Genomic DNA, 22,703 nt, shown 5'->3' with positions numbered 1-22,703 from the left:
TGTGCGAAAGTCTTCCTGTGTAATTCAGTTGGTCATCATGCCATTCCTTCCAATCAATATTTCCCCATCAAAAATATGCAGATTAGGCCAAGTAAGTTTAACATCTGTCATTCAAAAACAAAAGCTGAATTCTTAATGAGCCCATGGTGTCCAAGCTGCTGTGGTTAATACATGGCACAACCAGCTCTTGTACGCAAGACGTTTATATAATCTGTATGATTAGGAAGTATTTATGTACAACCATATGGACTGTGGAAACTGATTTGCATCCAGAATAGAAAGTTCTGTTCACTTCTTGCTACACCTGATACAGTTTACTTCACATTCTACTTTTTTTTTCCTTTTCAAGGAGAAATGTTACAACTTTAGCTAGTCAGGGCATTTTTTAAATTTTCTTTAAATGACCTGCAATGTTTCAACAACAAAGTAACAGAAACTTTACTTGTATTGAAATATATGAATCAAAGTGACACTAATATTCCACATAAATTAATTTTCGTGAGTGTGTAAGTTATTAACTATTATTCAATGATCACAAGGATCATACTAGGGGTACAATGTTTTAAAAATCTTACATCATCTTAACCTTGATCATTTTAACCTGTTTCCTACCAGTCTCACACTCTCACATCTGTATCAGTGTATTCATCAGGTCTCTGAAAGCAACAGGTTAAGAATATCAAAGAGTCGTCTCAACACAGGCTTTATAACCTACGACAGTATTTTGTCATGATACTACACTTCCGTCTGTAACGCTCACATGTGCATAAACACTACACTTAGGGAACAGATATTGTTGCCCTCACTTCTGACAAGAAAACACTTGACCTTTAAGGTGAATGCTGCCTTGCTTTGTTGTAGTATGATTATAGACTCCTGCCCCCAATACACTGATGATCTTCACATTAAAGCAGGGGGATGTAAGCATCCAGTGTATCAATTACTAGATCCAAGTGAATGGACTGCATGCCTCGCCCTGTTTGAAGACAAACCAGTCAATGTTTGGAAGATATTGCTTCTAGCGGTCATAAATATGACCTCAATTCCTCTGTTGGAGAATGAGGCCTCCTCTCAGAAAATCGATAATTTGCATCCTTTTCATGCAATCGACAATGGTCATCTCGGTTCCCTACTGACGCAGAACAATATAGCCACGCTGCTGATATTACTGTCAGGCATCGGAGGCATGGTTGAGGTACCACATTTCAGCAAAATGAACAAATGAGGGCAGCATTTCCTAAATACACCTGCTGTCTCATAGCCAAGTCCATTCCCAGTAGTTGACTTTTGACGACGAGAAGCTGAACATTCCACCCAGCACATTCTGTTCAACTATTGATAGTGTCATTTGAATGTCTCGAGACCAGTAACTATCCTAGGTTTATCATGATGATATCTCAGAAGGGTAATGAACTGGAATAATTCCTGTACGTTGCCTCGATGGTGTCAGAATCGTATCATCATAAAGAGAGTCCATTGGGGGAGATGTCATATGTTTTATTGTCACACAACTTTCATGTCTTCCTGGGGGGCATTTCATAAAGCAGTTTGGTCGGATATTTTTCTGACAAAATGTTAAAAGCTACTGAAATCTTTGCAACAGATTGGCTGAGAGCAAGTTTGTCCGACAACTTTGTCGGACGAAATGCTTCATGAAATGCCCAAAATAAATTAGTCATCACAGCCATGACATGTGACATCATTCATATCAATGTGAATGTGCACCCCAAATGATAGTCAATTCAAAAAGCTTACCTATTTGTTGTGTGGAGGTGATGATGAAGAAAGGATGGCACGTCAACAAGACATGAAAGACAAAAAGATAAAGAACAATCAATGAAAAATGCAACAAAATCTAGAGACATTGATACTTCTTCACAAGTTTGTTCATTCCTTTATCTTCATGTAGGACTTCATATTAATATGAGGATCAGCAAATATAGAAAAGTGTAACCATACACTAGATATTTAGCCTCTATGGTTGTAAGAACTGCCATACCATCTGATACAGTTTGCTTGAAATGGCTTACAAATTGATGTGAATAAACATGGTCATAGAGCAATAATTATCAGACCTCATGATTTGTAACTTCATCAATCTATTTCCAAGACACTTTATACAGTACAATATCATGACAAATTCAATGCATATCTTGCCACTGGAGATGTCAATATGTGTGTTTATGAATACATCTGTGTGTATATAAATACATATCATACTCATATGCATTTCTGCCTACTGCAATAAATCCAGCAAATATGGTTCAAATGTGGAAAATGGTAGAATATTCCACGGTAATCTGGGAAATCAGTGTAAGCTACCTCAGACCAAATGCATGATAGCACCAGCCTTGGAATGCACAGATGAGGAACAAATGGATCATTTGATTTTCTGAGCAAGTCAATAACCTTCCTTCCAAGACACAGTTCACAACTTGATGCCTCTAAAGCCCGCCGCACACTACACGATTTTGCCCCGATTCACCGGTCTTAAGACCTTAAGACTACAAGTGTGACGTCACAGTCTAGCCATTTTCTAGTCGTACGACTGGGTCTTAGCGCCAGTCGTAGAGATTTGACATGTTGAATTCCTACGACCAGTCGTGAGCTTTCAGCCATTCACAATGCAGTAAAATGCAAGCGCGCGCAGTGCGCACTGCGCGCGCTTTACAGTCGGGTCGTATAGTGTGCGGTGTGCGGTCGTACGACTGGTCTTAAGACCCAGCTTGGCTTAAGACTTTAAGACCAGTCGGATCGTGTAGTGTGCGGTGGCCTTAAGACCCAGTCGTACGACTAGAAAATGGCAAGACTGTGACGTCACACGTCTGGTCTTAAGGTCTTAAGACCGGTGAATCGGGGCAAAATCGTGTAATGTGCGGCCGGCTTAAGAGCAATGTTTGAATTTGAAAATAACTTCTTTGTGGGAGTGCTTACCACACACACACACACAAAAAATAATAATAATGATAATAAACATGAAAGTTTGCTCATAACAAGCAGTTCAGAATTGCATGTAGGCATAAACTCCACCAGAAAATAGTCCCACCAAGGAGACCATCATACATGTAAACCATTTGCTCCTAGCAAACTTAGAAATCAATATTCTATCTTTTTTTTGGTTGATTGTGACATCATAACTTTAAATACTTGAATAAGAATCTAAATGATTCCTCCTCAGAAGTCTCCAATCTCCTTTCATAAATGGTCTGATACCCTGTCTAGAGTCCCCTGACTAGGAGAATCTCAGGAGGACATATCAGTCAAAAATGAATTAAAAAAAAACAACAAAACTAAGTCAGCAGAGGATGAGAGAGACCCTCGTTTAGAGTTCCCTGGTCAGCTAGCACAAGGTTGACATACATATATTTAGAAACCAGTAGACATTCATTTCTCCTTGAGAGAGGTGGTAAGTCTTTTTGTATGCATGTCTTATGGGCACATATGTGCATCCGCCACAAACAGCACAGATCACTGGAAGTGTGTGCTGTGTTCACCCCAAGACCGTTCAGAGTCCCCTCCTCTGCAGTAAGCACAAGCACAACCTCTACAGGTTTTGCTAGACACATGCTCACCTGTCAAGCACGACATTCAGGCCAGACTCATGCTAGACTCATTCTATACCTGTTTAGAGTCCCCTGAAACATGCCAGACGATTGGGACTCTGAACAGTGACAGCAAAAAGCACTGAGCACAAGTCTGGGGAGAATGTTGTGCTATATAGACAGCCTAGCACGAGTCCAGTACAAACTGGTACGAGTCCAGTCCAGTACAAAGAGTGTTGTGCCAAGGAGTCCCCTCATCTGGCATGAACATGGCACAACTTCTAGAGATTGCACTAGACTCATGCTAGGCTGTCAAGCACGACATTCATACCACACTCACTCTATACCAGTTTTAGAGTCCCCTGAAACATGGCACCACCTCTAGAGGTTGTACCGTGATCATGCCAGCCAAGGGGACTCTAAACGATCTCAGTGTGAACACGGCATGAACACAGCACACACTTCTGCTGAACTGCGCTGTTTGTGGCAGAGTGCGCATATGTGCGCAGGAGAAACTGTCACTTCTCTCTGGAGGAGAAAGGCCCGCCTACTGGTTTCCATAGAAACGTATGCCGACCTTGCGCTAGACATCAGGGACTCTAAACAGGGTTCTCTCTCAATCCCCCCACCCTGAATTAGTACTAAAAGAATGCTAATTTTTGTCTGGCATGTCCCCCAGAGGTCCTCCTGAGATCCTCCAAGACATGGGGACTCCGAATGGGGTACTTGGTTTGTGTTTTGTGCCCTGACTGTTTGGAGACCCCATCATCTGAGGTAAACACAGCAAGACCTCCGGAGGTCATGCCATGTTTTGGGAGACTCTAAATGGGGTATGACCATGTATATGGCATGACTGGAACATTGATATCAGGTGTATGTCACATCTGGAACTGTTGAACTGCTAAACTGTTAAAATGTTCAAGGTCAAAGATTGAAATGTTTGACCTTGTAACTTCTTGGCATTGCAGCCAGATTTCTATACTGATCATTTTTACTTGCATGTCTAGTGGGGTGAACCAAAATAAAAAGAGAACTGGTCAGAAAGAGATGGTCAAGGCTGCCTGTGACTTGACCTCTGATGACCAAGGACACTTGATAAAGCAAGATGCATTGAGACCAATCCACCTCAGCTGAACTTAAACAATGTTCAAGCCACACATCAAGTATATGTATCAATCTAAAGGGTATCTCCCCATCCATGAGTTATTTCATTTATCATTTTCAATTTCAGTTGTTCCAACACTCGACCTGCTGTCTCCAAGTGTGCAGCGAGTTGCTCTTGCAGATTAGAGAATGAATGTCTTTGGCAAGCAGCTTTTAAGTCCAGAAATACCACGGAATAGTTTAATACGCTGGTAAAGAGGAAAATGAGAAGTGCCTTAATTGTGTCTGATGTGTTTTTTAAGCAGAGCCAGGTCGGGGGCGGGATGAACTGCTGATAGGGTCAGAAGTGGCCGAATATGAGGAGGCGGCGGTAGACAATGGAGGGTGACAGTGACGGAGAACCCTCAGAGTCTGCTGATGATTACACACAGGGCCAGAGAGCTCTCTCCTCCACTGACCTTCCCCAGCATTTGCCCACCTACACCACTCACTATCAACCCTACTACAGCACTCCACTCATGAATAGAAAACTTCACATTCAGTGCATTCACATTGAAATTACCATGGTACTAAACACCATGGTAACTGGTTGGTTATGTTCTCATTGGCAAAATGCCACAGTAATAGATAACATGGTAATTCACTTTGTATGGTTCTTATTTACAAAACATCCTGGTATTTCCGGTAAGCATTGTGCGATTGCGCGAGAAATATACTGTTGTACGATTGGTGGTATTTCTTGACACCATTCACACTCAAATCCTGCATGTGTACTTTGTGCAAAGTTTGAATTACCGCCCTAAGCAAGTTTTTTTTTAAAATGTATTTTGCACTGTATTTGCATTCACTTTGTGAAAAATTACAATATTTCACCACCTCAATGTGAATGCACTTCTTGGTACATCCCATGCTATGTGAGCTTGCTGACAGCATTCACACTTACACAATGCTCTGTCCAGTTCTTCACATTACATCTCAACTGGGAGAAAAGATAATACAGATGATTATACAACTTGCCACATATTATAATCACCAATGGAAATTTATCAATAAAAATAAAATGCAAACTACAGATAGAAATTCTGAGAATTTATGGATTTACAGATAAAAAATGTACTACAACCTGGAAAAATGCAAATACATGCATCCTAATAATATTGCATTGTGCAGTCATTTAAAGGATAAGTCCACCTTCATATACATTAGGATTGAGAGAATGCAGCAATATTAGTAGAACACATCAGTGAAAGTTTGAGGAAAATCGGACAATCCGTTCAAAAGTTATAAATATTTTAAGTATCTGCGCAGTCACTGCTGGATGAGAAGACTACTACAGTGTATGATGTCACATGCATACAACTATGTAAGGAAAATAAAAAGAGAATTTCACAAAACTTTACTTTTTGGATAAAGTGCACATTTCTTCGACTTGCTACTGACGTATGTTAAGGGTAATATTATTCCCCCTGCCTTCTGAAAGAGAGAAGTCAAGTATTCTTTTGTTATGCGAGAAAAATGGAAATATGTTGAATTTTCTTTATTCTTTCTTTACATCGTTGTACTCATGTGACATCACAAGCTTACTTAGTCTTTTCATCCAGCCGTGACTGAGCAGAAACTTCAAAAATTCATAACTTTTGAACAGATTGTCCGATTCTTCTCAAACTCTCACTGATGTGTTCTACTAATATTGCTGCATTCACTCAACCCACATGTCTATGAAGGTGAATTTGTCCTTTAATCTTAAAACAGTCTTAAGTTAAACTTGAACCCACAGGGAAACATGTGCCAAGCAACACGGCTTCTTGCACTCCTAAAACCTCAAAGTCAGCCAAAATCTAACTCTCCGCAGGTGTGATATGACATTATCAATCATGGTTACATTCTAGTGGGAACAATTTCCCATAGAATTCAGTCACCAACTATACGCAACGTAGTGCAAGCACATGCAACTTATATCACACATGCAAGAGAGATTCATTGTAAGCAGGCCTCCTTCCAAACACCCCTCCATAGTTTGAATTGCTTTCATCCATTTTGTGTAATACAATACTCTTTTCTTCTTTTTTTCTTCTAGAATACAATCTTGCCTTTCCTGTATTGGTTGAAACCGCGAGTTTTCTCTTCTGCCTTTTTTCCTTACCTGAGAGTTACATAGAGCAACACTCATTAGGAGCAATGAAATGCATACACATTTTTCTTCATCTGCGTTCATGTGATGATTAACATACAGAGTGGATGTGCACCTTGCAAAAACCACCACTACGATCACAAAACCGCACCGTTATCATAACTGGGGCATCGGTTTATGTTGTGAAACTGTCATTCTATAATAGTCATCTCGGTCGGCCGAAGAATGGAACCCACGCATCGCATGACATTTACCCCAAGTACGGCAGTATACATGGCGCAAGAACGACAGCACCGATAAGGGCAACAAACATGCCCATGAAAGTCAACTAAGCACTCGTCGACAAATGCTTTTTCCATTCCTGGACGGTCATAGCGCCACTTAGCAGCCCTGTTTTACCATATCAAAACACTGCCCTTTCGTCATCGATAAAATGTTCCATTTCCTCTCGCAAATACAGCTGGAGTTCTTTACAGGGAAAGATTACACACTCACATGCCAGGGCATATCACAATCTTTGGAACCTCTCTGTAGGATAGCCAATTTTCTTGTGGGGAAATTGGATAAACATTATCATAGGTACATTTGTACATTGCAAAAATATTCCTGGAGACAGTAGCTCAGAGAAGAGAACAAGAAAGGCATGCTGAAGTTCATCATGTATGAAGAACAAACAGTGATATTTTTTGAATAGTTAGATGATGCCACTTCAATTTTCTCATATAAATATCACCCCCTTAAAAAATGAACAAAATAAATCATAGGTTATTGCCATAGAATTTCTGGGAAGGGAACAACAAATGCAAGATTCATCAGCATTTCAAGGTACATACATTATTGATAAAATGATCCGTATGTTGAGTTATGTACTGTATACTGTTATACATGAAGCTAAGATGTACATAATGGATAAGATATTTCTTGCTACACAAGAAGCCAAAGAGATTTCACAGGTTTTCACCACTTTTAAGAAGTTGATCCCTATTAAAATGCTAAATATTTGTGATGATGTCACTCACATTTCCTTCAGTAATTGGCGATTTTATGAGATACATTCACACTTCACATTCTACATCAAATCTTTTTCTAATGTCCTTTGAATTCCAAACAAATCATTATACAAACTTCAGACCTCTAATTGCCATGCATGAATACTTTTGAACTTATTGTCTCTGTGTCTATGCATGTCTTTTGTTGCAATTCATGTATATTGGTGCAATTCATGCACAAATGTATACTAATGCCTATAAAGTAACTGAACAAAATACTCACAAAATGTCACATCACAATCACCACGAGTGACATTTCATGTTAACATTAATACCCTTATCTCTTATCCCCCCCCCCCCACAAAAAAAAAAAAATAAAAAAGAAACCTAAGAAGCTGCATTGTTGAGCATATGTGCAAAATATACGGGGTATGGTGTGATCGTGGTGGAAATTATCAATTAAAACAGCTGGAGCAGAGACTAAGGCAATGCTACAGGGTCACGCACGAGGCTGACGTCACACCCCTCCGACGAAAAAAAAAACGAGTGGAAAAAGTCACCTCCCTTGGTATTCATCACGACAAACGAACAAACAGGTACGGCAATCAAGACTGCATCCTCCTCCTCTGTTTGCTGCTACTACAAATTCAGGAAAGGAGTTTGTCCACAGAGAGGAGAGATCGCTTATACCAGGATGGGGGGTAGAGAGCATCACAACGAAGCTACGGAAGGAGGAACTCAGCCTCCACAAACAGTGCAATCTCATAATCGTTATTCTTCTCCACACTTTTTTTTTGCCTCCTCCTCCTCCTTCTTCTTCTTCTTCTTCTTCTTCTTCCCTCCCCCGTCTGTCCGTGTTCCCCTATCTCCACTGTCATGTATGCCCTTCTCATTTCAAAATTTCATTTGGGATTTCAGAACTCTCACAAGCGAATGTGAAGGAGTGGGGGTAAAAAAAAAGAAAAAAAAAAGAAACAGACGTAAAAGATAGAAAGCAGCCTCCAGTTTTGGGAGATAGAATGGGAGGAGGAAACATAGCCATCAGAGTGGATTGGAGTTTCTCTCATCTGGTACACGGGCACAGGTGCATTTGAGGGGAAGACATCTTGGATGTGTCACGAGAAATAACATCACACGGAGAACTGATGCTACATTTTTCGCTGTCCTGTAATAATCTCCCACGAGCAGCAACGCGTCCAAGATCTGCATTTCTGACATGCGAACGAGAAGAACGGCTGAGAAAGAAAAGTAGACGGCGTCTAGGCTCGGCTATTGCTGTGATTTCCATTTTGCCACAATGAAGGTATAAAATGCAGCAAGTGCCTCATGTTCAACAACATTATCAAAAACAACTTGACAAATATGAAGCATTTGCAATACCTCAAATGCCTTACTGGGAATTTCAGTGAAATATACTTTACTATTCAATAAAAAAAAAACCTTTGCAAACGCACATGCACAAACAGACACACACACACACACACACACACACACACACACAAAATTGTCAGGTCTTCTATGTATGTGTGTGTGTGTGTGTGTGTGTGTGTGTGTCTCTCTCTCTCTCTCTCTCTCTCTCTCTCTCCCTAACAAGGAAAAACAACAAACAAAACAAACCAAAAATTGCAACCCCTGAAAAGTGACCAGATATTTTACAAGATATTCATACCAGCATTTACAGCAAGGGCATCCAATACAACTCACACTATGCAATTCTATAACTGTAACCTATAGTGCACCTGTTCAGCAAACAGCACTGTCCATGAATATTATGTGTTTGTGGTTAGCAGGTGGATATATTCATGGGATGGTCCACATCTTATAGCATTTCAAAGTCAACACACATATCATATACAGTTGTATCCATAGAGATATATGATACTGGAATCAATGAGGGCAGAATACATCAAACATCAAATTGCCGTATCACCAGATGCCATTACCGGGATGAGGAACTGAACAATCTCATCAAGAAGATTTTGTGAAGCAGTGTTTAAAAAAAAAAAAAATGACAGAGGAAAATGTTTAGCTTGGGCATTATATCTGGTTACACTGGCATAATGATTTTACAATAGAAAACTGATCAAATCAAACATAAATATGAGGCTTTACACGCCATCACTTTAACCTGTTGAGGACGGACTGATTTTGCTACAACCACGCATTTCCCATAGACATCTGCCCGAGTATACTCAGGACTCGTCCTCAACGGGTTAATACAGAACAGTGAAAGGGAAACAGGGGTGCAGTAACCATACTGTAGCTTTTTGCCTCACTTGATAAAGGTGGTCTGTGCTCCATGCATGCACAGAGCATTTGCAAAGAAGGAGTGTATCACAAGTTTACACTCACTTTGTTCAAGTTTTTACACATACATGCATACACCTCTATCTATACATTTCTATTTCTATTCATATTTTATCCATAACTACAGTTATATCCATATCTATATCTATATCTATATCTATATCTACACGTGTATATCTATACGACTGTGGTTGTAATTCAAATCTAGCTATGCCACATTGCATCAGCCTCCCATACGAATGTCTTACAAACACGTGTCACCGTCACCTCTAGCTCTCCCTGTGTCTATGACCATCTAAACACAAACACTGGGCCTCTGTACTTTCATTCAAAGTTCACATTCTTCTCATCTCCAGTGTGGAAAAGTTCTAGAGACATATAACCCTGCCCCCTCCATGCCCCCCCCCCTCCCCTCCATCCCCTCCATTCTGCATCACTCACTGGAGCCATCAGATACTGTGGCAATCAATTCCACAGCCATCATAACAATTTTGGGGACCAAGAAATTGGACTGCATGCCTAATGAGCTAGAGGAAATAGGGAGCCCATTGCATTATTTTTTTTTCCTCTTCCCCACTCTCTCTCTTCAATGGCATACTGGCTAGAAAGCATAGGATAGAATCAATGGTGGGGTTGGCCATTGATGATGAAACAAGAATAGATCTCATCCCAACGAAGGAATTTACCAAAGCTGAATTGAAGTATTTCAGCATTCCTTCCACCCCCCACCCCCCACCCCCCCCTCCCCCCCAAAAAAAAAGAAAGAGAAAAAAAGAGAAAGATCACTGAATTAAGACATTTTAGAGATGGCAAAAAACAAACAAACATACAAAAATCACACACATACACACACACACACACACAAAAAAAAAAACCTACTGGGCAACAAAGTATCCGAGATATGACCCACTGATGTGTAGTATTATATTCACTACAATTCATACAAGTTCCTTATTTTAATAGTATGGCTTGATTATGATGAACTTTGACACCATGTTCCTCGAAAAGAAACAAGCAATGTGTAAGTGGTTAAGTGAAACCAGGCATCACAGTCCTTTCTCTCCAAGACTTAATTTGCAATGTCAAGTCTTCTTCATAATGAAAAGGACATGACAAGTACTGACATCACAGGGACTAAAGGGTAGCGTGAAACATACTGCATCTGGTTCAATGTTCATTCACAGCATGAAGTGACTCGGAACGATATACCGAAAATCAAGAGTATCTTGCTGATCTCATGGGTGTTCCACAAACATCAATGGCACCGTATACATCCTTGTATTCGTAGTGGTTTCATGGCATTGCTTGAGAGGACACGACACCAGTAGCTCATCATGAAGATACTCATCCTCCATGAGCTTGAACAAACCAGATTGTTTACAACCCATGCTTCCCGCCACAGACCCAACTCCAACCACATGCACTGCTCATCCAACAAACCCCACTGGATTCCATCACCGTTCCCATGGCAACCCCTCTTCACCAGCACCTTCTCCTATGTTGTTGAGGTCTACACTATTATGCACATGGTCACCGAGAATATGCCTGCTCATGACCACAAAGCCAAATGGAGGTCATTTTCTGGACGTCAACACTCTTGGCTGTGGTACCATATTACTGATCAGAGATCACAGGAAAACATGACACGAGGGATATTATGCTTTGCCACCAGAAAAACCATATATCTTTTTCTTCTGTGCATTCCAATATTTCATCTAAAGTTGCTAGGCAACAACCAGTATGTGAATGAAAAAAAAAAATGGAATAGAAAAACCCTCTTGGGAAGTAGAGTTTTTTGAAAATTTGCAGTTTCATTAGTATTTGTTTTTGTTTTATTAAAGATACAGAATTTTCACAGATGAATGACAAGTATTTACAATAGCACAGAAAAAAATAAAAGTTAATAAAATACAAAACAAAAAAGGCAAAAAAATTGATAATAGAGCATGAGCTTCTGAAACCCTTTCAACAAATATTTGTCTAAAAGTTATTCACAACTGCGCGAAGGCCTACTCATTCAAAGGAACAGTAGCCTGTTTCCATGGAGACACATACTAGACTTGCCTTCTATTGTTAGTCTTTGATCATAATGAGACTTTTGAACGGAGCTAATTAATTACTTTGTAACTTGCCCATCATACACCTTAAAGTCTCCAACTTTGAAGTCAGATTTCTCCTAATTTGAATCTCCATAATTTGAATGTTCTTCTAGCAGAACTTTAACGTACTGTAAAAGTGGAAATTTTTGCGGTGTTGAAATTTTCGCGGTGTTGAAATGTTCGCGCATTTCGCGCAACCAGAAACTAGTGTGAAAATAAAAGCACAAGAATATTTTTGCTAGCCACATGTTCCAGTAGTTGATGTTTTGATACCGCGGAATTAAGAACACGCGAAACTATTCTTACCCCACCGAGTGCGAAAAATTAGTCACGCGAAAATATCCACCTTTACAGTAATCCCAGGTCTAACCATTCAGAGTGTAATCTGGTTGTACTGACTGAAATGCCCCTAAGGTTGTCTATTATTTTCTAAAATGTGCAATACTCAGACTATTTCTGAGTTAGAAAATAAAACAAAAGTTAACATTTGCTCAAAGGCTTGCATTTTTTTAAATCTTTCAAAACAAATCCAAAGAAGCTGTTACTACGTATGTAGCCCATAAAGATGAATCCAAGGAATTGTGCAGTTCAGCCTCAGACTCTACAACGTGTATATGTACATGTGTGGACATGGAGGACAAAAATCTATTATCTCACCATCCTGTACATACTGCTTTTCAGCTTCATATAAGTTTATTTCATTCCCCCCTTTTTCCCCTTCATGGATTTTGCTCCCAAATGTCGTCGTTGGGGAATCTCTTGCCACAGAGTCGGCTCCACATCATATTAAGAAGCTCAGCCCTCCGAGGGGGGCCGAACATCCCGCGTCTGGGTCCGAGGGAAAGCTGTGTATACATATTACTGTATCTGCCAGCAAAAACCCTGCACTACTTAACTGGTGTGTGGTTTAAGAAAACTGCATGGTCACACAACCCAACATCACAGGGCAATTAACTCTGGGAAGGAAGCATGGCTACTAGAAAAAAAAGAGGTAAGAAAACTAACATGAAACATAAGAGATCCTGAAAAAATAAAGATACATATATGATGAGAGGGAGTGAAGCATTGCACTCTTACTCAAAGCTTTAACTTATTCACAGCAAAGCACTCAGTGCATAATATGACACCATATTTAAAAGCTTTTTAAAGATGCCCGGGATGGTGTGGTCAATTTTTAATTCCACCTTGAGAGTCCAGGATGAAGGACTGGGCAGCTAGGGAGATGTCAGGCTCCAGCCTTGTGCACCAGGGGTAGCCTCCCATGGCACTCCTACCTACATCTACAGCAGTCAGTCCCGACCAAGTCTGCCAGGGTGACTGTCAAGCCAGACGTTCTTGAGTGCATGAAACTTTAGCAAAATTTTGTTAGGAGCTAAGAAACGCAGAGGTAAAATGCATGTTAAAGTTTGGGTCCACACTGTTACAGAGGCATGGCTTAGGCTGGATAGAAGTGTATAGTATATTACTGTAAAGCATGATATATTCGCGGCATGAATTTTTCGCGAAGTGGAGCCGACAGCCTTTTTGTGGCATGAAATTTTCGCGAACTGCCACTGGCCTTCAATGAATGTTGTGTAGACAAGAACTTTCGCGTGCAGTTTAATCTCGCAAATCTTGGCGCTCGCTAAATTCGCGAAATTAAAATGCACGCGAACATTCCCCGTTTTACAGTATTTCAAGTACATGTTTAAAGTAAGCTCAAAAGGAATGAACAGTTTATCCCTGCCAAGTTATAGAATTGATCCTGATTCATATCCATGGACGTGTGCATAACATAGTACAGCTCAGGTCAGGCTGAGCACTTGGAAAGTCATTACCAGTGCACATGTATACTAGAAGTGCGCAATCGGTTTCTGTTTGTTTGTTCTTGTTGTTCTTTTTAACTACATGTGTTAGTATTGCACATTCAGTTTGGTGTTTTATAACCAACAGTGTGCGTTCAACAAATTCCTGTATTACAAGCACAATAGTACACGGTCATTTTTCAGTCTGCAAATGGCAATAGTTCCTTGCTTCAAAAAAGTCAGCTCCGATACGCAAAGGTTTCAGACCGCAAATATTTCTGGTTTTACACTACATCTTTCAAGAGCCTATGTCTACAAGCCTAAGAGTTACCAACTTCTTGTCATGACAACACACTGCTATGGGCAGCCAGAGAAAATGGCTTGTGGGCGATATCTAAAATTTTATCGGTCATTGTGAAGACTGCCATGAGATGGTCCACATTTTTAATTGATAGCCTTATCAGCTCTCAAATTGCCCGGGGGTTGAATGCATTTGCGATGCGCTCTCACCTTAAGTCTCACAAATTCATAGGGATGGGATGAAATATTCATAGAGAGATGAACCAGGCATACTTCCCCAGCTGTTATTGAGGACATTTAATGTGGGGGAAGGGCAAGGTTAGGATGAGAATCCATGCTACACCAACACATGTCACACAAAGAGCAGAAATATTTGTGACCATATTTCTACTCAAACCCCCTCCCCATCCCACAAATACACTCACAGAAATAGACATATGCAGTGGAAAAAAAAATTGAGCTGCCATTACATTGAGTCCTTTCAGATTATACTTGATTTGTTATGAAAATGATATTGGATATGCTTTGTATACTTGTGTAAGCTTTTCTCTTTTACCAAGTTCTCCTCCTTTTTCTTTTACTTCGTCTGCCCTTTGAACCTTGCTATCTTAGCTTCTAGATATGTCCTTAGTGCTTATTTTGTGTCTCATCTCCATAGCTAATACTCACACTGCTATTTCTTTCCTGGAACCAAAAGTTACAAGCTCTGCGTCTGCGGTTCCTTCATATATCACATCTTGTTAAAATCAGTCTTTTGAATAGACCTTGTATGAAGACACATTTCTAGTCACAATCCACTGTATATTATGTCTACTGTATATTTTTTGTTTCTTTGTTTAATATGTGTATTACCTCAATGTGAAGTGAAATATAAAAATAAATGTACTGGAACTATCCATTGAGTCCAAGTATAAGACTGGTGCAGTTTCAGTAGTCAATCACCTATAAGGGCTTTTTACACTTGTAAAATTTTGCTTAGCCCCGGACCAACGGTGGGGCTAAGGGGGGGCCTTAGCCCCACCGTTGGTACGGGACTATCCTTAGCCCACTTTCTGTTTACACTCGTTTTTGCCAAAGTGGGCTAGCCCCACCGATAGTACGGTACTATCTGGCCCTGCAAAATAGCAGGGGTTAGCACCGCAATTGCGGTGCCAAGCAAGTGAGTGTAAACAGAACGAAAAAATAATCCTGGGCTAAGCGACGGAGACGAAGTCCGACCCTCACTGACCAATCAGAAACGAGGTAATCAAGTGCTGCCGGTGCGTGCGTGTACGTGTACAGTACACAGCGTAATTATGAATATTCATGTGGTTTGGAAAGTCCGGGGCTAAGAAATACGAGTGTAAAAAGGTCAGTTTTCTCCTTAGCCCCGGACAAGAGATAGTACGGGACTAATTGGCGAGTGTAAAAAGCTGAAAAAATTGGTACGGGACTAACGATAGTCCTGGGTCAGAGAAAGTCCGGGGTTAAGAAACACAAGTGTAAAAAGCCCTATAGAGAACTCCTTTGTATACACAATTAGAAACAAGTTTCATGCTAGTCAAGCGATATTTCCTGAAGGCTAAAAGCTACCTTGAATCATGTTTCTCAAATTCTGCTTAGATAAATCATGTTCAACGAGTCTTCCTATCAGGTTGAGCTCACTTTTTTGGGTATACATGTTTGCAATCTGAAAACACTTCAACCTTCTAAACATTACTGAGGTGGCTGAGCTCAGCGTGACTTTATTTTTCACTTCTGTTGTTGGATACATATCATATACATGGGCATGTATATTGTGGGTATAATGTTTTCCTGGCAGGCAAAGGACTGTGTAACACAGCTGTTGCACAGAATGCTGTTTGCAGTTATAGCTGCCAGTGATGAGACAAATCTATTACACTGGGCACATTTAGAAATGCATTTCAAAAACATGATCACATACAAGTTCTTTTTTTTTAGTGTAAAACCCCTCATCATCATGTGAGGAGAGATGAAATGCATCACATCTATGAACAATCAATGCAGATAAACACTTTTTTTCTCTCTTTCCTTTGAGTGACAATGAGCCATTTTTTTTTTCACTTACTTAATAGCATGTCCAATAACTGGCTTATAGACCATCACATGAAAGAGATGAAAAATTCCCTTGCCAAGAGAATTACGACTGTAGATGCCCTGTGTAGAGGGGCCCATTGCCTGACATGTCCAGCAGCCAATGCACATGATTCCCAATGCTGCAACCCTACCCATAGCAGCAGCCAAATCTTTAGGTAAGGCCTCAACAATAAAATATGCCCACTGGGCAATCGACACTCTTATTTCACTAATAAATTCTATTGAACATTCTGAAAGCTAGAACACCACACACACTTCAAATGAAAACAAAAATAGCACCGAATTCAAAACAGCACCACATTGGAGGCACCAAAAATTGACCGAGGAAAGTGAAATTGTCGCATTTTATCCACAATTCAAATCCATGTGTGACACTTAGAACGGCAATCAACAACAAAAATGCCTTGAATGCTGCCACAAGTCATTCACCCCTTTGGCGCTGATTTGATTTGTTACCTTCAACGGCGATTGATGGATTAAGAACATGCAATATTCATCTGTCAGTCTCTTCTTCCATTTCAAAATGCTCAGTTGTCAAGCTTAGAATGGATTACTTGCATTTACAAATGCATAAATCTGTGATGAAGCCCGGGCTATATCCTGTAAAGCAAACTACTGAAAAAATGTAACCAGAAACAAGCGCGAAAAAGAAAAACACATCAACATTTTTGCATGTCATATGTTTCTGTAGTTGGTGCTTTAATTCCGCATAATTAAAAACAAGGGAAACTCATCTTACCCAGCTGAGTGCAAAAAATTACTCAAGCAAAACTATGCACTTTTACAGTAAACGAATTGCAATTCTCCTGACTGCATATAACTGTACAAACGTAAATGGCAGGGGTGCTGCTTAATTTCTCATGAAATTAAAATGCACATGAAAATTTCTGGTTTTGAATGTTCATCTTATGAAATGGACCTTAGTGTTAGCAATTTGGTCTCTGCTTAACTTTCCCCAGCCCAAAGCTTGGTGTATTTATTGTAATAACCTTGGAAGATAGGTGGTTCATGTGGATGCGCGTGTTGTGTGTGTGTGTGTGTGTGTGTGTGTGTGTGTGTGTGTGTGTGTGTGTGTGTGTGTGTGTGTGTGTGTGGGTGTGTGTTTGTGTGCGTGGTGAAGGGTGTACATGTGTGTGGCTATATGTAAGGTATGATTAGTTGCACATCTTATTATTTCTTTACTATTAGTCGTACATGCACTTGACTTTTTGGTTGTTCATAATTATCGTGGATTGCTTCGTGTTTACCTTTTGCAACTCAGTTTTATAAGAAACAATGGAAATGGAAAAAGAAAGTTTGTTTCTTTGCTTTCTTCTGTTCTTTCTAACAATGCAGTTACAAGACCTGGGATTGGCTCACAAAGCATTGAGAGACAGAGAGAGAAAGAAAGAAAAAAACTTTCTAAAGTTAAGTGTCATCCTCCCACTAGTTTCTCCACTAGAATGCACGTAATAACGAGGGCATCACGACAATGCGAGAGTGATTTCTGTCCCTGTCGTTTTCTCTCTCCGCGCCCCTCCGTGTCACTGCCTGCTGGAACCATTCGCTAATCAGAATTTCTCAGCCTACGTGTCTGTAAGTAGAATCACGGTCGATTGGATAATGTCCCTAATCATGTGATGGCTCCAGCAGCCGAGTTTGGATAACAAATTGCGGCATGACAGTGCCCTGGTTTGAGCAGGGGAAAAATATGATAAGTCCTATAGGATGGGACATGCTCCGATTGCCAACAGAGTGGAACCTGCATTATTAATATCATTTTCTCTTTTTTTTTCAGCCTAGCAAACATCTGCATCTGCATAATTAAACAATTATTCGTAACATTGATGCAAGTTGACAGGGATAGAGTAAGTGAGTTTCCGTCGTTGTCATCTTTAATTCAGTGTAAAGCTATGCCACCTACTCAACAAGATGACCAATACTTTAAGTTAAAACATTGCTTTTGTGGGTTTGGTTGATAAACTGATGAAGATTTTCCTGTAGAAGGGGAAATTGTTGCACCAATTTCTTTTCCCTTTCCTTTCCTCTCTTAATATTCAGTGGCGGATCCAGACAGGGGCGCAACCGGCGCAAGCCCCCGTTTATTTTTCGTTAAAAACAAAAGAAATAAAAAGAAAAAAATGAAATGAAACCCGGAAGTGGCACCAGAAATATTAGTTGCACCCCCCCCCCCCTTTACAGAATTCCTGGATCCGCCCCTGATATTGCTAAAGTAAGTACTAGCAATTTCACTTGTCAAGGATTTTCTGTATGAAAGCAATTGTACATATTTAATACTTACCTCTAAACTTAAATATCATTATTTAACAACTTTAATATTTAACAGACAAAAAAAAAATCACTCTGTGAAGTATTTCAGATTCATAGTAAATATTTGGTCAAGTAAACACCACCTCGGTAGTATGAAATTACAGTTATGAAATGTATATCACACAAGTTATCTCCTGTAACCCCTTCCCTCAAGCACCCCTTTGGTTATTTGAACAAAACTTCCTAGGATAAGAAGTAATATCTAAACACATTGAGGATGGGCTGATTTTGCTTAATACACATTTTGCATACACACCTGCCCAATTATACTCGGGACTAGTCTTTAACGGCTTAATGTATCATTCAGATTCCCTTACAAGATAACCCCAGGCTATTTTTTTAATGGGGCTGAGGATAGTCTAAGACCACCAAAAACAAGACACAACACTTTACATTCATCCTATTTATGAAAGCATTTTCTCTCTACCCAGGGTTATGCAGAGTGACTGTCCACTCACTGTCTGAACCTCAGACTATCATGTTGAAGTTGATGATCATTCACAAATTGGTGCAAAAACTTTTGCCTACAGTTTGGCACCATCCACATACATATTAAAATGAAAAGCTGTCCAGTGTGTGTCGGTAACGTGCGCCCATTTAACAGAACACCACTCACTGTTGCTATGGGCAATGATGGTTTGTATCATGAATATTCATGTTCTGCCAATCACTGAGGGACATCCACGAACTCCCCCCTTGGGTTTCACAGCCGATGCATTGGTGTTGTAATGGTGGTGTTGGGCTTGCTCTACAGCAGGGCCAGCCAGCGTAGCTCTGTTGGAGCAATCAGGGCTCACCAGGCTCAAGGAAATGCTGGGTAACAGAGCCCACTTCTCCAAAATCAAGAGTGTAAACTGAGAGACACCCATGGGATATTGTGGTGCAAAAGGAAACCTTAACACCAACAATTCATATATCAGGAGTGCAACTGCTTTCATGTTTGTTTTGTTTGATTGTTTGTTTGTTTGTTTGGTTTTTTTTTTTTTTTTTTTTGGGGGGGGGGTGCATGTGTGTGTGTGTGTGGGGGGGGGGGGGGGCAGGGGTTATGACAGGTAAATTTCTTGAGCAAGATGTGCTGTCTACCAGATGAGTGTGTCTGCCATTCTAAGCCAGTTTATGCTATTTGTACACATATGATACATCTATGATATCTCACTTCCAAAGACAAAACAATCATGCACACATTAAGATATTCAGAAACAATTTTCTAGTCTCCTGCAAAAAGTGCCAAAGAAGTAAACTTTGGAGCTAAAACCAAACTGCTCTCCTCTCCTCCTCCTCCTCCTCCCAGATGAAGGAGACAGCTCCAAACACAGACAGTGAGTTTGGAAAGCCTAGTGTAGCTGAGGTCAGTTCTTCTGTCAAAGCCAGGAAGGAGCTGAGTAGCCAGTACCAGACGAGGAGTAAACTGAGTAGGGTCGTTGAACTGGACAGTAATGACACTCTGGTTCCTGCTGTAATGGAAACGTTAACTCTCTTCACGTCTGATTTTAATTTACATATTATACTGTCCTGCTTCTCTCTTTAATGCATGTGACCAGCACATGACTGTTTTGCAGAGGAATCCCATAATTATTCTGAGGCAGTATATTGCAATGCTTTGTAAAACTCATGTTTTAAAGAAACAACGCAAAGTAGTAACATAGTGAAATGCTTCCTTGATATCCCTGGTTCTCTGTGAGGTCCACTTTGCTCCTGTATGCAAGTGGGGAAGGGGTCGTGAGCCACCTTGTGCAAATTGGGAAGATCTTACACTAAGCTACCACTGGCCACTGCGGCCCCATTTGCCCAAAACCGGGGGGAATGTGGGATTTTGTCAATTTTTGTCCCCTCTGTATATAAGTTTTGTTTGGTCTTCCTAAGATTTCTCATACTCTATCACAGCATCTGTGAAGGGCTGTGGGGACCAATGTGACTGCTGCGTGCCTGGCCTGTAATCTGTCACATATCGGAACTGACATGAATGAACACTACAAAACAGCTACCACAAACCCTAGCTTGCCAAGAGAACCTCAAAAGAATAACAGAACAGCTAGCAATGGAGGCCTTAAAATGTGATTACTTCAGTCACCAGGTTGCATTTGAATGCTCTCTTAACCTGTTGAAGACAAGTCCTGAGTACACTCGCGCAGGTGTCTATGGGAAATGTGTGTTGTAGCAAAATCAGTCCGTCCTCAATGGGTTAAAGTGTATCATACCATACTGTACCTGTGCTAGAGGAGCGCTCTAACACTCCCAAAGTATACTGTACTGTAGCAGAGGTTGACATGAGAAGAATGCGCGTAACACGCACCACATCATAATGTACAGAGATGATTCTCTCTGTTCTGGACACCCGTACGCAGAGTAAGCGTACGGAGTACACGACCCTGTTGCTCCAAAACGTGTGACCCCTCTGACTCGAGTCCAGAAATAACTCATGAGGTATGCTTTCTCCACAGAGTGCTCAAATGCTCCCAATCTAGCATGATATGGTGCGCTACGGTTCGGTTTGCTTTTGAGTGCTTGAACGTGGCCATAATGTAAATGTAACATTTACCTTGAGATCCCTTGAATTGAGCACAATTGCTGACAGTGATATATGGGTTGCAAAAAAGGGGCTTCCCCATTCCATGCTATCTCATTTTGTGGTAGGGTCATGCACACAATAAAACACTTGGACAGTCAAACCTATCTTAGCGGCCACCTGTCTATAGAGGCCATGTGCTTATAGCGGCCGCTGAAAAAAATCCCCTGCACGAAATTGCTGTATTATAGACCTTTTGTATAGTGGTCACCTGCCTAATGTGGCCGGCGGCCACTCATTTATTATCCCGTTGTGAATATCTAACTGCATATTTCCGCCACAAAAATTTAACTGGACTGCTAAATCAGCCATGAATATGTTAGCTTTTACGTTCATACATGAATTCTACCGAGTCCTATCAAAAGAACAAAAGTAGGCTAAAAGAAAATCTAAATTATGAAGTATATTATACCAAAAAAAAAAAAGAAAATCCCATATTACAGCTGCTCCTGCAAACTTATTTGCTGGTTTTTTTTTAGAATAACATGCAGTATTTTACATTATTATACAATGCAAGTATTGAAATTCAAAATGGCCACCAATTTATCTATAGTGGCCACCTGTCTACAGTGGCCACTTGTGTCATCTCCCTTGGGTGGCCTCTATAGACAGGTTTGACTAAATATGGTATGTGGGATAAACCAGAATATATTTTACTACAGCAGCAGTCAAGATGACTCCCAGCTGAGTTTCATTCAAAGCAAAAGAAGCATACCTCAACCAGAACACAGAGATAGACCACCTCTACCTTAACAAATACAGATGGGTCAACAGCATTCTAGTCACTTCTGGGGGAAGAAATCTAAATCTTTCATTGTTTCAGAGTTCCATTACTTGTATGTTCCTAAATAAGCAAATGCACTGCTTTCGTATGAGAGACTGCGATCCTTTCTGTCTTAAGCTTCGTACAGCCACGCTCAATAAACTGTGTGCTTGATGAATTGACAGAATTTCAGTCATGTGCTAAGATTCCTAAGACAGTACATTACTTGTCAGCCTACATGGTGCTTACACCAAACACCCGGGCAGTTTTCAATGCCTCTCCAATGTTAGCCGTATAACTCTCTTCCACCCACGACACATTAGGAGGTAAGCCTTACGGCAGGCAAGGCACACATTTACTGGCCTCTCTTTGCCGTATTCGCAAAAACTTGGTTAGCTAATAATCTATTTCTCTTCCCCTAAATGTTAATGTGTTGTTCTCTTAAATTACTGTTCACACTCCTTTTTCAATGCAAAACAGTGTTATTCTCTTAATTTGTTTTTCTTAGCTTGCACATCTCATCCCCCCCCCCCCACCATCCATGCCTACTTCGCATAAGTTGATTAAATGCGCTTAGCATTATGCCACAAACCTCTTATTCCTGTGGCTGCTACAGTAGTCACACTTGTCTGTGAACATTTCCGCTGGGGAAGAATCCCACCGGACCTACAAAATGATGTCACAAATGAAATAACTTTCACAATATTGCTA

The 22,703-nt window shown here is 40.5% G+C and overlaps 1 long non-coding RNA gene across 1 annotated transcript in view; it reads right to left on the bottom strand.

Annotated features, from left to right (window-relative positions):
* Positions 1 to 620: 620 nt before the first annotated feature.
* The window catches only part of LOC139717022 (uncharacterized), a 237,886-nt gene continuing 215,803 nt past the window's right edge, over positions 621 to 22,703 (bottom strand). The window contains exon 3 of the long non-coding RNA XR_011709940.1: positions 621 to 1,755. This is a non-coding gene — a long non-coding RNA (uncharacterized lncRNA). The remainder of the gene's footprint in view (positions 1,756 to 22,703) is intronic.

Source organism: Diadema antillarum, unplaced genomic scaffold, assembly GCF_040938485.1.
Source record: "Diadema antillarum isolate AM-2024a unplaced genomic scaffold, OU_Dant_1.0 scf00000071, whole genome shotgun sequence".
Taxonomy (NCBI): Eukaryota; Metazoa; Echinodermata; class Echinoidea; order Diadematoida; family Diadematidae; genus Diadema; species Diadema antillarum.
This window is presented reverse-complemented; position numbering and strand designations above follow the sequence as displayed.